We start from the raw sequence: 16,961 nt of genomic DNA, 5'->3' as shown, positions 1-16,961 counted from the left end.
GTAATGTTTCCAACCAGTTGAACTGGAGATCTTCTTATTATAATGGGACCTTGCTAGTGCAGGATAGGCGAGTATGACTACAATCTTACTCGTCTCCATATGCAGAACATAGCACACAACTGTAAGTCTGAGAAATCTACCATGCAATCCACATCTTCAACGTGCCCAGATAAATATAATAAATAAATAAATAAATAAAAGAGCACGGTCTGTCCATTTTCTTAGGCACCATGAATGAATGAAAGCTAACAACGTTCCTTATTCAACTTACAAGTATGGTCCACCTATTTAGTTTAACTGCTAAATTTTCAAGCAATAGGAACATAGAAAACATGACCTCTCAGATGAATGGAATAGATATCACACACGTGTCTTGTGTGGCACATGACCCACGAGTAGGATTCAAATCCTACTCGCGCGAGTAGCTTTCCCATTTTCCATGAAAAATTGAATGGTGGGGCATTGGAGTGGCTGCATGTATTCTAGAAATCAACCAACGGCTTTGGATTTGTGCAAGTGGTCATGACCCCTCCGGCTCTGTAGTGTATACATTCATCATATACCTGCATTTTTAATTATTACTTTGGGATACACCATTTACTCGGTTTGTTGTATGGATTTATTTCCACAATCTGCCTCTTTATTAAATAATAATATCATGATAGTTTACTGCCATTTTTAATATGGTGGTGACTCCTCAACCGTCCACCATGAAATGTTGGTATGATAATCAGACTGTCCAAATTGCCGAACCAACTTTTGATGGTGGGCCACAAAAATAAAATAAATAAATAAAAATATTTGAGCTGAGAATGCGAAAGTAACCATGAATTTTAGTAGGCCCAGCCACTCAATGTGAGATTTATTACTCAAGGGTGGAGCTCGTATAGAACTTGATATTTTAACAAATTTATGTACCTCATATAGAACTTGCATTATAGTGTAGAAATTGAATTTATTAAATTATTAATCATTTATTTTTGTTGATATTAGAATTGTTCATGTTATTCATGCTTATCTATTGATTAGTTAAATTGTAAAAAAAAAATGTATATATGGTTGTATTAGCAAGTAGGGCGATCGTGTCCCTTGGGTGAGAGACCCTAAAGTCAGCAAGTAGGGCAATCGTGTCCCTTGGGTGAAAGACCCTAGAACCCATTGGATCCTTTGGAGTCTCCTTTGTGTACGGCGTATGAGTACAATTGTATGCGTGGACATACGTCAGAGGTACAACTAGAGCAGTAGTCTGACCAGCTAACGTATAAATGGGTCCATCACCATCAGGTACCAATGCGTGGACGTTGATATAACGTGACCAACCACTTCGATACGGTGTTGTAAGAAATAATACAAATGTTAGGAGTATTCATAGAAATATCACATGTATTGCATTTTATAATTCTGTTGTTAAATTCCATTATCTAATTTGATTCCTTCTTTTAAAATTGATATTATCTGAACATGTTAAATTTTGGGTAAGAAACGACCCTACTGGGCTGTTATGCTCATCCTACTAAAACAAATGCACAGGTGCAGAGCTGGAATATTACGAGCAGGCGGGTCTCTACTATTAGCTTTATTTTTATTTTTTTTTATTTTTTTTATCAGGTTTAGTTTTAATTCAAATCATTTTGTTATTAGGTTTAGTTTATGTTCAAATTTCGATGTAGAAAGGGTTGAATTAAATAAACATTTCAGTTGTATTTCCTTTTAGATGATGTTGAGTGTTGATTGAATTTAATTAAATCAATTGGATTGTAATTAATGTATTATATTTAACTCACACCTTGAGATTCGGGTCCCGAAGACCTTATTCGGGTACTCGAATTTCGGGGCGTGACACTGATTGTATTGGTTGTCCACGGTGCATGTTACTCGGATTTAAACAACAATGGCATACAATACGGTGTTTTGCCGAGCAATTATGGTAGGATTGACTCTGAATTTAATTCTGAGCCCTAAGCCCATACGCGCTCATCTTACCTCCGAGCCTGTCCCTTCCTCTCTCTGTCCGGTAACTCTCTCTCTCTCTCTCTCTCTCTCTCTCTCGCTATATATATATATATATATATATATATATATATATATATATATATATATATATATATATATATATATATATATAATCCACTCAAATGCAAGGACTGGGGAGCAGATTAGGTGAGACGCCGATCCACCAAGACACCTGGGACCCTGACTGTGGGGCTTACAGTGATGCATGTGCCTTAAATGGAAGCGGATTGGCTGGTGTACCTCACACTTAGAGGTGGGCATCGAGTCGAGTCGGACCGGATTGGGTCCAACTCAGACTTGGTCCGAAATTTCCAACGCCCAACCCGAACTCGATCTGATCCGGGATCGAGTCCGAGTCATCTAACTCAATCCGATCCATTGCACTACTGGTCTAACCCGAACCGAGTCTAACTTGGTCAGGAAAATCGAGTTGAATCGGATTAGGTACGGTTCGGATCGAATCTTCATTGAATCTACATTGTTTCCTCTTGTAAGGGCCACTTGAGTTTTGGATACAATTCATTTTTTGCCGCATGTCCTAAAATGAGCTCCCAAAATGGATGGACGGTATGGATTTATCACAAACATCACGGTGGAACTCACCTAGCATCCCACATAAGAATTTCGTGTGAAAGGCTTTCACTTGAAAGTTGAAACTCGCGTTAGTCAGAGAGCTCGTGGCTTGATACAACTGCGAGTAGAAGTTAGCTGACGTGTAGGAATATGAGAAAAAGAAAAGCAGCAGCCAGCGGATAAAGTAGGTGAGAGAGAAGTAACCGTGTCATGATAGCACGCAGGTCATACACCCTAAAGCAGGTGAGAGAGAAGTAGCCGTATTATGATAGCACGCAGGTCATACACCCTTCAAATGTTCCCAAACAACTCTTAGATATTAGAGTCGTTCATCCAATGGGCCCCACAAAGGATGCACTACGATGTTAACATTGCATCCATTGATCGGATGGTTACGCCGTTTCTAAGAGAAGCAAAGGTTGTGGTAATAATACCACCTATTCCACTTGGCAACCTGAGATCCATTGATCGAATGGCTACGACGTATTCAATTTCCTTGATCATGTCCCATTCTAGTGAGGCCCATGGTATGAACAGTTCTGACTACGAGGATGTAGCATTGTGGGTAAAAGATTATCTGTGGTCACATGGACTACCATACTCAGGAGAAAAATCAGCTGTCGATCAGACGCCGTCTGGCAACGCAGAGAAAGAAGGCGGTTTTTTCAAAAAGAGGAGAAAAAGTTGGACGGGTGACGTAAGCAGCACCTGTTTAAACCCACTGCGTAGAACACCAAAGATATCTGCGGCCCATCATATCTTAAATTTAAAATCCAATCCGTCCATCAAGTGTTATTCTGTATATATTAGATTATTGAGTAAAAATTTAGAATTATATGAACCTCAGGTGAGCTACACCAGAGGAAACATTGAGAAAGAGATTCCAATCACAAGTTTATTTGTGGAGCTAACTTGGGGTTTATATATCATCAAAACCGTTAATCAGGCATAAATATCTAGGGTGAATAAAATATTTAAAAATCAAACTGATAAAAAACTCTGAAAGCACAATATATGAACTTAAGTGTTCTTGATGTAATTTTACATTGTTCTCTTTGGTGGGTCCTTATGAAGAATTTATTAAAAATAATATTCATTATGTACAATTAATGTATTATTTCTAACCTTTTTGATGAAGTGGATTTTACATTTAGAACATGGACGGCCCCATGTAGCTTGGATGTTTTACGCTCTGCGTGAAACCGGTGTTGCAGCAGATTCTATTCGAAAAAGAGGTATAGCCAACGTCACTTCGCCGACTGGTGCCTGCCCTCTTATACCCAGGGGTGAGAAGACGGATTGGCTACTCCCCCTACTAGCAGCCAATGGTGGTAGTCGGTGCTCTGTGGACCCTACCATGATGTATTTATTTCATCTATGCCCAATTGTTCTACATCATTTTATGGTATCAAACAAAAAATGAGGTACATCAGAAACACTATTAAATAAACATTGTGTGGATCGAATTGGATCGGATCAGATTCCAGATCGGATCGGTCCGGATTGACTATTGATCCGAACTCGATCCGATTTACAATCGGATCTAACTGGGCCAACTCGATTCGACCCGATCCTGGCCTTCGGTTCGAAGTCCCGACTGGGGTTTATTCCTCGTGATCCGAGTTAAGCATCTCCTTTAAGCTTTTTCATTCTTTGTCCCGGTCAAGCTTTTCGCCTCGAAATCCTGAGCGTTGTCAGTAGAGTTGGTCCATTCCATAACCGGATCTTCGGACTTTATCATATTTTTTCCCAACAATAATTATCAAGTGGACCACACTGCAAAAAGCAGTGGGGGATTGAACATCTACCATTGAAACCTTTTTTAGGGTCACAGAAGTTTTGGATCAATATGAAATTTGTTTTTCCTCTTAATTCAGGTCTTTGTGACCTTATGAACAGATTGGATGGAAAATAAACGTTATGGTGGGCCCTACGAATTGTTTAACAGTGAAAATCATTATCTCCACTGCTATTTGTGGTGTGGTCCAGATGATCCTTGGATATGATTCATTTTTTGGATAATGCTCTAAAATGATCTCTAAAATAAATGAACGGTGTAGATATAATAAATACATCACTGTGGAGCCCATATAGCTTTGATCTCCTTTGAACCGTTCATACAACTCAGGAGCTCGAGGAGCGTCAGTGCTCATCTTCGCACGACATGTACTAGGGGTGCACATGGGTTGGTTCGGTCTAGTTCTGGGGTGAAACCGGAACCGAACCATTCCTAACGGTTCTAAGATATTCGGAACTGGAACCGGATTGTTAGCGCCCTAGAACTGAACCGGAACCAAACCGTTAAAACCGATTCAATTCCGGATCGGTTCCACGGTTCTGGGCTTTTCATAATCCAGCCCAATTGCATGTTTTATTTTATAATCTACTCCATGTCCATTCATGTTGTGATCCATTTGATGAATGGTTTAGATATTGTATAAAGTGTGCAAAAATACATTTATGGAAACAATCAAATTATGCATTATAAACCAAAAATCATGAGTCAAATATGGAAACAATCAAAGGGTTCCTGGTTCGGTTCCAAGTTCGGTTCCAGGTTCGGTTCCAGGTTTAGTTCCACGGTTCGGTTTCGCAGTTCGGATCCACGGTTCGGATCCACGATTCGGTTCATGGTTCGGTTCAGTTCTACATACCCCCAAATCGAGAACCGAACCGATGTAATTGGTTCTTTGATTTTTAGAACCGGAATGTGCACTCTAGAACCGGACCATTTTGTCGGTTCCAGTCCGGTTCCACGGTTCTACCGGTTCGATGTGCACCCCTAACACGTACCTACAACAGCTATATAGCTGGTGTGTGGTACACCAGCCAATCTGCTTCCGCCTTAAATCCACATCCTTTTCAACTTTGGAAATGAATTGCGTGGTGTGCCACATTTTGTGAGCCAACATGATGTATGTATTATATCCAAACCGTCCGTCTATTTGACGAGATCATTTTAAGGCTTGAGCCGAAAAATGAGATAGATCCAAAGCTCAAGTGGACCACACTGCAGAAAGAAGTGGGGATTGTTAAGTCTACCATTGAAACCTTTTTGGGGTCACAAAAGTTTTGGATCAATCCTGTGTTTGTTGTTTTTCTCCCCTTCATCCAGGCCTCTGTAACTTTATGAATAGTTTGGATGACAAATACACATCATGATGGGCCTTAGGAATGTTTCAATGGTGAAAATCATTGTCTCCATTGCTTTTTGTGTCGTGGTCCAGTTGAGCATTGGATGAGACTCATTTTTGGGCTCATGACCTAAAATGATCTCACAAAATAGATGGACAGTGTGGATATAATAAATACACCATGATGGGTCCACAAAGCTTGCTGACGTGGACACACCACCAATATTGGTGGCACACGCGTATGATGATTTAAACCATTTATTATATAGGCCAATTAATTTATTGGCTATTAAACAAGATTAGTATTGATTGAGCCACTGTAATCAGCTATTAAACTGACTCTCTTTTAACTGCATACAAACCGTTGACGTCTTGTATTCATTATTTTCTCTTTTTATATTGAATAACTGAGGTTATGAATGATTTTGATATAACCCATGTATTCCATAAATGTAAAACTGATATGAAGTACACAACTTGATCAAATATGCATCACAATTTAATGTATTAAATGTAAATGTGATGAATTAACACATAATTTAGTTTATACCTTAAAATTAGGGATCATCCTCACCTACTCGGATTTTAAATTTTCGTGCGTGACACCCGTAACCTAATATAATATATTAAAAATTCTTAGGATTACCAAAAACTCTAATGACCCTAATATTTATATTTTAAGGTCATTCACATACGTATGATCTTATGAATAGGTCATATTCCATATGAGCCTGGCACTGAGAAAGTTGCAATGGTAGTTTGTTCAATCGTCATTCCTTTTTGTGATTGATCTGCTTAAGTTTTGAATGTAACTCATTTTTTGGCTCATGCTCTAGAATTATCTAGAAATATTGATGGACGGTGTAGATCTAACAAAAAATCATGGTGAGACCCATAAAATTCCACGGGTTAAAAGTTATGTTGTATAGTTAGTATCTATGTGGGAGAGAGAAATTGGGCGTATCTCGTTAGCCGGAGTCACCGAAAATGACATGGACTAATCAGAGGCGCCAACGGCACTGAAATTTCCTGTGCCTTCGTCACATACTATCCGCACTCATGACTAAAATGCCCTAAGACTCGTATGGAAATTCCATTCTCTACGTACAGATTTGGAGAGAATAAAACGCTTGGTGTGGCTCTGATGACCGCATTCATCCAACCCTCCCTATTTGTAGTGGGAATGCACGTCATCGCGTCGAGTATCATATGATTCCTCGTCACAGTACATTTGCTAAAAGAGAAATGCCAGGTGCACTTGCTGCACCAGCGGCACACATGCAAAGGTGAGAAATCCAAGCCGGTCATCCAGCTTGCCCCAGGGAGCAGACTACGTGGTCTGAAGGCTACGCAAGTACTTTGAATGTGGACTTTTAGTGGACGGTTTGTATTAACTTTCCCTTCTTTTGAACAGAGTAAGCCGGCCAATAAGTGAATTGATGTAGAGAAGGTCGCGGACAGTTTCATGGCCAAGATGGGTCAGAAAAAGCTCGGTCGCCCGGACCGTCGGACATTAAATCGAACACAATCCGGAATGAGTTATCTGACGTAAAATATATGATTTTGGGGTAGAATGAGCTACTTTAGCCAACCAACCCCGCTACGCCGATTTGCACAGCCCGAAATTGCGAAAAACCCCTAGATCGACGGCCGTTCCCTGTTTTAATTTTGTTTTTACTATAAATAGTAAATTTTAGTTTGATTATAACTCTTCATCTGTCGAGCTTTAGGAGTTATCCTCTTAAGGAAGACGGTACTCGACCTCACGTCCTCCCCGACGTCATGAATGTACGAACCTGAATTTTATACCAGAGAATACATGCAGGGTCATGTATAATGAGCGGATTAGATCTCGCAAGTTCGCACGTGTGTAGAGGAAAGCGCAAACATTAGGAGTAGCCTGGAGGAAAGGTGCGGTAGAAAGACGTCAAGACGACTTGGAGGAGTTTTTATGAAATCTCTTTTTTTTCGTCCCTCGTAAGTGAAAGCTCATTCACGAGAAAAATCCAATAGGAAATGATCCATGAAGATGCGTCCATAAATTTCGATTTTTTTTTTCTTTTTAAATATGAATCATCACGACCGTCTGATAGTCATAAAGAGGGACGTAAATGTTATAGTTTTTGTTGTCTCCACGACACGAGCGAACGACAAGAAAGCTACGTGACGTGGCTTGGTCGAGCACATACTCGACGTTATAACTTTTAAAATGCTTTGCCGGGCCATCAAATCCCATCAGGCGGATCACGATGGACGCCGGTGGTGGCAGGTTAACCACGCCTTCCTATTGGCGGAAGCCATACGGGACCACCCCTACTTTCATGTGGCATCCACTCCGTCCATCTTGCCAGCTCATGTCAATACATATGCCCAAAAATAAGCTGATCCAAATTCAAGCGGGGCACACAGCAGGAAATACTGAGGATTGTACCCTATCAATTGAAACCTTTAGGGCCATAGAAGTTTCAGATCAGGCTAATATTTGTGATCTCAGTTCATCTATGTATAGATAACATTATGAACCGTTTGGATGGCAAATAAAGATTACGGTGGAATTCGTGAAAGTTTTAACTGTGATTGTTTCCATCCCGAATGGTGTGGCCCACTAGAGCTTTTGGATCTGCCATAGTATTGGACTCATGCATGTGGATGAACAGCCTTGAAGAGAAACACAACAATTGTCGGCATTTAACCAAAATGAGCAAAGATTTATGGCCGGGATCAGATTTGGTAGATGGTCCATCCATGACGGCCCAAACAAACCGACTGAGTCAGCCATGTATGGGCACACTTATACAACATAATAATGAGAGCGAATTAGGTGAGACCCCTGCTTCACTGAAGACAGTGCGGCCCCTACCGTGTGGTTACCGTGGGGTCCACCTTGATGTATGTATTATGTATGCATGATGTTCATCCATTTTTCCGTATCATTTTATGGTATTGTCCTGAATATGAAGCAGATCCAATTATCAAGTAGACCATATCATAAGAAATAGTGATTTAATGCCCTACCATTAAAAACTTCTTAGGGCATATTTTAATGTTCCCGTTGTTAATAAGGCTACGGAAGCTTGGATGAATTAAAAATATATATATATATATCAGCTTGATCCAAAACTTTTCGTGGCCCATTAATGGTCAATCAATACTGTTTCCTATAGTATGGTCCACCTGATAATCACCTGATAGTTGGATCTGTTTCATTTTTCGGATATTGTGGTAAAACGAACTGAAAAAATGAATGGACAGCATGGATACATAATACACACATCAAGGTGGACCTGGTATAACCCATGTAAGGGCCACATGGTCTTGGGTGAGTTTGGGGTCTCACGTAATCCGCCCTCCATAATAACAAGGTCTTTTTCTTTTTTTAAAATGGAAGATTGTATTGATAAAGCGAAGAGGATTTACAGCCATTCAGGTGGGAGCCTACAAAAAGACTCAGGCCCCGCCTATCATATACCCAAAACAAAACAAACCCGAATGCCCACACGCTAAGTATCCACAGGGGAGGGGGAGGTAGTTTTGATGATACTAATCCCCGCATTGTTAAGGACCAAAGAGCCGCTAATTTTACACGGGAGGACACCACGGGCCATGTAGAAATGGTTGGGGCACCCTTCCGAAGCCATTCTAGCCAGGGCATCTGCAACTGAGTTGCCTTCCATATAGATGTGACAGAAGGAGAGGTGGAGAACGCGACTGAAATGAAGAATGGAGCCCAAGTCGTTCCAAATGTTCCAAGGAGAAGGTGCCATGGGTTTCTCTTTCCAACTGAACTGAAGTAGTCATCGCTGGGCAACACCTTGGTAAAACACCCTGGCTTTGTGGTCCCACCATGCTTTGTATATAAATCCACTCCACCCGTCAAGTGAGAACCATTATTATATGCTAAAGATCAAACTGATAAAAAGAAAATAAAAAATAAAAAATCCATCAGGCCAGACCATTGGGACAAATGTAAAGATATTTTTCAAACCCTTTAGTTTACATAATGTGGCCGGCCTAATATTTGAGTTGGGCTAATTTTTGTATGTTCACTTCATCCCCATGATTTAGATCTGATTAACGGGTTTGATGAAAAATATACACCATGGTAGCCCTACAAATAATCTATGGATGGCATCCAATGGCCATTGTTGCCTGTGGTGTGACCCACTGTATTGTTTATATTACTGAATTTTTACTCAAAAGTTTTAGAATCGAAGATAGAGCCTAAGAGACTGATGCAAGGATGAATGTGATGAGGTCGATCACCATCTTCCTCAAGGATAACTACTTCGAATCCACGGACTCCTCACCGAGACCTCTCGAATCCACATGGAAAAAACAAGAAAATGGAAATAATATTCTAGAAAATTTATAAATTGATTTATGGATTAAATAAACAAGCTTACAACCCTTTAAATAGGTATACCAAGCTAAGAATAAGTTTCATAATTAAACTACAACTAAAACTCTATAAAATTCGTAACTTACTATAAATAATAAATTTACTATTTATAATAATTGTCAAATGTGGCTTAACCATGTTATGCTCCTAATTTTTCTAAACACTTTTTATGTTGGACACAACTCCTAAAGCCTAAAGGATGAAAAGCTACTATCAAACCAAAACTTATTAAAAATAGTAAAAATGAAAATAAACATGGAATTCGACCCTCGATGTCTCAAATTTAGCGTGGGCATAGCTAGGTTGGTTGGCTAAAGTAGCTAACCCTACCCTAAAAAAAGTAGCTAACCCTACCCTAAAATTATATATGGTACATTGAGTAACTCAATCCGATTTGCGAGGTATACTTGTTTTAAGTTTCTGACTATCTTAATGAATTCTGCCTCCTATCAAGCCTTCTCTGGTCCATGGTCAACATGAAAGTGTCCATATGTATTTCAGTTACTTTGTAAAACAGGTGTTGCAGTATATTCCGGCTCTTTCCAATCAACCTTCAGCCATCATCCGGTGGTCTATACAATAGTTACGTTCAATATGGGCTGATCTCAAACTTCTTTTTTAACCCGTTCTTTTTTATATATATAACACGTGGCCAACCTGATGAGCGGACATGCATATTTGGGCCCAGTGCCCAAAGGACTTGGATCATGAAATTTGCCATATGTCATAAGATGGTTTTTTCCTAGTACTGAGAAAATGGCATTATTTGTCTCCTTTGTAAAATATTTCTCGACTCGACCTGGTGTTGTTGACGTTGATTTATTGACTTTTAACTTTTTTACATCAGACGGGTGACGAAGGGAAGCGTATTGCGTCCTGGCCCCGCTCCATCCCAATAAAATAAGGTAGGGGTTGTGTGGGGCCTACCGTCATGTATGGGTTCTATCCACTCGTTTATCCATTTTGGCTGATCATTATAGGGTATGATTGAAAAACAGAGGCATATCAGAGGCTTGTGTCAATAACATTATGATAATTGTTCCACCGTTGAAACCTTCTCAGGCCTACCATGATGTTTATTTGCCATCCAACCTGGTCAGAAATATTGGAGGGAAAACACAAATGTCAGATTGATCCAAAACTTCTTAACTCAAACTGCAAAATGATATGCTAAAATGGATAGATGGGGTTGATAAAATATGAGTTGGATGATGTGCCTACTTAATTGGTTGGATGTCATCTACTGGGTGAACTATTAACTCATGGTCCTATGGGCTGCACTTGAGACCTTCTCTTTTGGAATAGGTTACATAAATTTCGTAAGGATTTGGTGTTGTAGTACCGAATATGCTCTTTATCCTAATAAATATTTTTTATTATTATATTTCACTACAAGAAAACCATCTTTTGCCGGCAGTCAAAACTGCTGGTAAAGATCATGAAAACCACTGGTAAAATGTTTACCGGCAGTCAGAAAACTGCCGGTAAAAGCTCGGTCGGTAAAGGTTTTACCGGCGGTCTGTGTCTTTTGCCGGTGGTTGTGCTGGCCGCCACCTAATGTAACATTTGCCAGCGAAATCCCCAATAAATGCCAGTAAATGTTTACTGAAATGCCAATTTATTTGAGGGCTAATGTTTATATTTGATTGAAAATTTATTTATTTTTTATACATATTTTATACCTGTAATTTGAATGTCATGCATGCATAACAGTGGCCCCACACATAGGGCTGTAGGTTAAGCTTAATCTTGAAAGCTTTGTAGTGGATTGTGGGGCCCAAGGTCTGATGATCAACATTCAGATTGTGTGAATGTGGGGCCCACGTTCTGATGATCCAAATATTAGATGGTGGATATCCAATATTCAAAGATCTGAACCATCTTATGTTATTGCTTAAGAACACAAAGAAAAATACATTAGTGGTGAAAACCAAAGAGAGAGAGGCCAAATATCAAAGGGTGATTCATTTACAGTGATCCCAACGGATCCCTGAAAACAGAACACTGTAAGATGCACTCTGAAATAGCATAATACCAAATGCATATGCATTTCATCAGTTCTGTGAGTGGGCTAATCTCGATCTGAGCACTTGATCAGGCCCAAGAAACAAAAATCCCAGCTGGGGCCTATATTGGACCACTACTGAGAAATGGCCTTATTCCATTCCACGGCCGTTCATGTGGCGTAATGCATGCCCATCAACCCACTTCATTTCATGGATTAAATCACTTACAAGAACACGTTAAATAAAAATAATAATAATAACAACTTCGCCAAGGCCAGACCCCATCCACTGCATTGACATTGCAACACCCACACATCACCTACACCATTGCATTGCCGCAGAGGCAAGACCCATCACCTGGTTCTACCAGTTCTTTATCCAACTTCACCATGGTTTTTATGGCCGTCAAGCATATGTAAATCCACAAAAAATCATCATAGATATCAGAAAGCAAATCAACAAGAAAATCAACCAAAAATTAATGTCAAAAAGTTCAAAATGCGACAGTAAAAAACCATTTTAAGACTCAGATGAGCCTGAAAAATCATGGTCCTGTTTTCCATGACCACCTGAAATCCATTAAGATTTTCCAGTGGATATTAACAAATTAAGGGATTGGAAATAATAGAAATGACATACAAGTAACCAAAATTGAATTGTTCGAAATCATGAGGCCAACAATCCTAAGCTTTGGATAATGGGCATTAGTCTGTTGCATTCAGAACATTGCCATTTTTTCCATTTTAATACCCAATGGATTCACACCATAAGTTGTGCCACTGTTACTTCAAGAGCAATCAAAGGTGTTTTGTGGGCTTCTGTTGTAGGCAGATGGTACAGTGGACAAGTACACATGCTAAAGCGTACAACGTCGATGGAGATATTTCCGATTCATTCCTGTCGAAAGATCTAAAGAGATTTTATGTGGTATCGTTCAACCCAACAAGTACATTGTATCTTTTTGTGTTAGCTGTCCAGAAGCGTCTACGATTCAGAAGTTAGGATTCTTTGACAAACCTGATGGCATATTTACAATGGCATGATGCTCTGCTTCTGGAATTCCAAGATGCTCATTGTCAATGTCCATGAGCTTCATCTCAAAATCAGCAATCTTATCTTGACCTTCAAAAATGACAAAACCCAGATCAGTGATAAAAATCTGGGGAAAATGCAGGATTTCAATTATCCTTTCTTGGCAGGGTAGTGAAAAAGAGTTTACAAATAAACCAGAATGAATAAAATAGATTACATACAAAAATTTTTAAAAATGCAAAATGAACGGAAGAAATTTTCTAAAAGACCCAATTCATCCATCCATTTCTTCTCTTCTCAACAATACATCAGTCGGCATTTTCACTTGTTTCAGCATCCCATATAGTGGGCCCATTTATAGCAATCAAGATTATTGATACAATGGGCCCCACTGTAGAGGATGAAATAGACTAAACATCATTCACCAGACTTACATCCACCCATGCATTTTTCTGTAATGTTTAAAAAGGAATATACAAACATTGGAAGTTTGCTCCACTGTGTCAAGGAAGTTTTTACCCAAAAACCTCCCCCATCACAAAATTGAGGAAAGAAGTAAAAATGAAAAATGAAAATATAATGTGAAATATGAATTTAGGGACTGTTTGAGAAGGCATTTGAGGCAGGGAATTGTTAAATTCATGAATTCTGTAAATCCACATTACCATAAATTCATGGATTTATAGATAATTCAAAAAAGGAATACAAAGATGGTCCACATTCAACTGAAAAATGTCCCAAGATTACTGTACCATGGGTCCAAGTTGACAAAATTGAAAATTTATGTATATTGTGAAAAGGCGTATCAAACAATTCCTTAAATCTGAAAATACTGATCAGAGCTTTTCTATTGTGAAGCCTTGCGGCGGCTAAGAAAAGCTCAATACAGACGGCTCCTCACGTGGGAATCTAGGAGAGAGTGGCAGTGGGGGCGTATGTAGGGACTCTCAGGGGCGTCTCCTCTTCGCTTTCCATAGGAGATACGGTAGGGCAACAAATACGTTCACGGAAGCTCGAGCAATGCGGGATGGCATTATCCTTTGCGCCAAATTGGGCCTGTCACACGTTGAGGTTGAATCAGATTCGAAGACCATCATAGACGCAGTTGCTAAACCCACGACACCTTCCCCTTAGAACATTTGGAACGACTTGGGCTCCATTCTCCATTTCAGTCGCGTTCTCCACCTCTCCTTCTATCACATCTACAAGGAAGGCAACTCAATTGCGGATGCCCTGGCTAGAATGGCTTCGGAAGGGTGCCCCAACCACTTCTACATGACCCGTGATGACCTCCAGTGTAGAATTAGGGGCTCTTTGGTCCTTGACAATGCGGGGATTGGTATCATCAGAACTACCTCCCCCTCCCCTGTGGATACGTAGCGTGTGGGCATTCGGTTTTGTTTTGGTTTTGGGTATGGTTTTGGGTATATGATAGGCGGAGCCTGAGTCTTTTTGTAGGCTCCCACCTGAATGGTTGTAAATCCTCTTCGCTTTATCAATACAATCTTCCTTTAAATAAAAATAATAATAAATAATAAATAATAAATAAATAAATAAAAGAATACTTTTGTCGTTTGAAGATCACTTTTCTATTGTGAAGGCAAATCTCAGTTTGTATTTTGTAATGGTATGAACCAAGTAACAAATCAAGAGTCCTCTCATCCATCTATAGTACCCAAAATATTCCTAATGCAACCCATATGACTGGTCACACTAGGAATTTGTCGCACTAGCATCCACTGTAAAACACATTAAAAACTCAACCTATTTGAATAATGAATTATCCAAAATAATAAGTAGCAAAAAGAAAAACTAGCAATCAGTAAATACATACCTGGGCCACCATGATGTATGGGTTTTATCCATAGTCCATCCATTTTGCCATATCATTTAGGCTGCAAGCCCAAAAATGAGGCAGATCCAAGGGTCAAGTAGACCACACCACAGGAAGAAGCAGTGATAATGAGACCCACCGTTGAAACCTTCCCAGGGCCCACCGTGATGGTTAATTGCCATCTAACCTGTTCATAAGGTCACATAGACCTGGACGAAGGGAAAACATAAATATCAACTTAATCCAAAACTTTTGTGGCCCCCAAAAAGTTTTCAATAGTAGGTGTTTAATCCCCACTGTGTGATCCACTTGAGCCTTGGAACCGCCCATTTTTGGGCTTGTACCCTAAAATGATATGGCAAAATGGATGGACGGTGTGGATAAAACCCATACATCACGGTGGCCTCAAAGCCCTGTCCATTCCTAGAGAAGGAATGGCTGGGGTAGTACCCAATCCGTGTCCCAAAAAATCATGACAGTTGAGATAATCCCAATAATCCAAACAGCTGCCTGTCAACAGATGGACTGATGGTGCAAAAGGTGAGCAATGGCAAAGTAACAATCCACATTAAAGGAGCAAGCAACTCAACAATCTGCAATAAACATGCCAACATTCCATGATCAACTGATCAATGGTTTTGGCAAGTGCCTGACTACTGCATGGAGGACATTTGACCAATGTGGCTTATGAGGCTCCTTGCCAGTAGACACATTTACCACAGCTATCTTGAAACAGGCCTTGAATATTTACATGAAAAGCCAATTCAAAATATTTACTATGCATGGGTCAGCATGTGGAGAGGTCACAGTCATATAAACAGCCTTGCACCTCTTAGCTTGGCCCAGGCTTGAACGAAAGATATAGAATCTGGGCAAGCTCTTTATATGGGGCCCAAATTCAGCCCTGGGTGGACGCACAAGCCTAAAAGCAAGGCCGAACATGGGACATGGCAGGCCAGGCCTGGGAACAAGGTGGACCACCTGGTTTGCTGCCTGTGGCCATCCCCATTTAAGAGGTGTGGAGGTTTAAAATGGCCTCGGTAGGAAAGAAAAGTTACACATTCATTTCTGTTTTCAAAGAGATGTCCAGAGAAATGGTTGGCCATGAATCCTATGAACTCAAGTTCTTTAAAACCAGTAGAATTAGAATTGCCTTAAAATTTATAAGGGATGAGCGCAAACTGCTGTCTGACCTGTCATGTCATATCTATTCATCCTATTTGAGTTCATTTATTCTTTCGAGAATCTCCACTATAATCATCAATCAGTTTGCTAACATCCTTCCAGAATGGAACTTCCACCAGAATCCCATCACGAGTAAACTTGCAAATCAAAGAAACATTCAAATTCTACCAATTGGATCTATGAATGCCAATGATTTATACTCTCTTGCATAAATTCATCCATACTCATGGATCGTGATCAAATCGTTCCACTCATTCTAAGTCAAATTCTTGTATAAAATGGGATAACAATCCGTGCAACATAAAAGAGGCATTAAACAATGCTCAGCTTGAGAAAATCTATGGCATGCTTAGGTTCTGTTTGTACAAGTGACCAATGGACCCATGATTCAAATCCATGGGGCAGCTCGTGATTGATAGCCCATATACTGATTATCTTCCATATGGGGAAATCCCATATTGGTGGTCCATATGCCAAATATGGGGAAATCCTATAACTTTTAGTGGTATTGATAGCCCATAAACTGAGTATCTCCCATACGGGAAAATCCCATATTGTTGGTCCATATGCCAAATATGGGGAAATCAAACCTTTTGTGGTATTGATAGCCCATATACTCAGTATCTCCCATGCGGGGAAATCCCATATCGGTTGGCCATATGCCAAATATGGGGAAATCCTATAACCTTTAGTGGTTGCCAGTAGGCAGACAGTAAATAAATAAATGGTCCACATACAAAAATACAACAGAACAATGCCGGAAGATTCAACCGTCATGATCAATC

At 39.9% G+C, this 16,961-nt stretch overlaps 1 long non-coding RNA gene across 2 annotated transcripts; it reads right to left on the bottom strand.

The window, feature by feature from the left end:
• Positions 1–12,263: 12,263 nt before the first annotated feature.
• LOC131235996 (uncharacterized) lies at positions 12,264–16,854 on the bottom strand. 2 transcript variants are annotated; one of them, XR_009166481.1, is made up of 4 exons: positions 16,185–16,853; positions 14,992–15,200; positions 13,143–13,247; positions 12,264–12,694 (listed from the first exon to the last, which is right to left on the bottom strand). It is a non-coding gene; the product is annotated as an uncharacterized LOC131235996 (long non-coding RNA). The 2 variants fall into 2 exon arrangements; XR_009166480.1 differs by lacking the exon at positions 14,992–15,200 and having other exon boundaries at positions 16,185–16,854.
• Between the last annotated feature and the right edge of the window lie 107 nt (positions 16,855–16,961).

The sequence above is a fragment of the Magnolia sinica genome, unplaced genomic scaffold (genome assembly GCF_029962835.1).
Source record: "Magnolia sinica isolate HGM2019 unplaced genomic scaffold, MsV1 ctg107, whole genome shotgun sequence".
Classification (NCBI taxonomy): Eukaryota; Viridiplantae; Streptophyta; class Magnoliopsida; order Magnoliales; family Magnoliaceae; genus Magnolia; species Magnolia sinica.
The sequence above is the reverse complement of the archived record's forward strand: the minus strand, read 5'-3'. Positions and strand labels throughout refer to the sequence as shown.